Below are 677 nucleotides of genomic sequence, written 5' to 3'. Positions count from 1 at the left end.
ATTTCATTTCATAATAATAATAAGTTACATAATAAAATCATAATAAAAATAAATAGGCTAGGATTCTAAAAACCCCACCTTCTTATTAAAATAATAATAATAATAAATAATATTAAGAGACATAGACTACTCTTCCATTTTCCCTTTGCCTTTGTCATTTTTATCATACTTCTTGTCGCGACCTCGAGCCGGACGCTCCTGCGCCACTTCTGACCTAATCACCAATGGTCTCTCTCGTGGTCTCGCTTTGCCATTCTTGCCAACAACCATCTCGACGGCAGGAGAAGTCTTCGGTTTCTTCGAAGGATGAACAACTCGAAACCCGGCTTCTTCCTCTCCTTCGGTCAGATGCTTCTCCTTCTCTTTCTCCACCTCGCGAACCTTGTAGTCAACTGGTTCACGCTTCCTCAGTCTCTCGGGCTCCTCCGGAGTAACAGCCGTCCTCCACCGCATATAGGAATCTGACACCCATAGAGCACTGACAGAAGAATTCAAGAACCAAATGTTCCTCTGAGCCCATTTGATGGCCCACTCTCTTCGACTCTCCGTAGTAAGCGCCACGGCAGTCTGCGGGACAGTGTCAAGCTTCGGGATCATGTGCTTCAATCTAACCTGCCTCATCAACCTCTCCGGGAAGATGCATATCATAAACTCCAAGCCGGGAATGTGAACAGCTC

The sequence above is a fragment of the Silene latifolia genome, chromosome 10, assembly GCF_048544455.1.
Source record: "Silene latifolia isolate original U9 population chromosome 10, ASM4854445v1, whole genome shotgun sequence".
Taxonomy (NCBI): Eukaryota; Viridiplantae; Streptophyta; class Magnoliopsida; order Caryophyllales; family Caryophyllaceae; genus Silene; species Silene latifolia.
The sequence above is the reverse complement of the archived record's forward strand: the minus strand, read 5'-3'. Positions refer to the sequence as shown.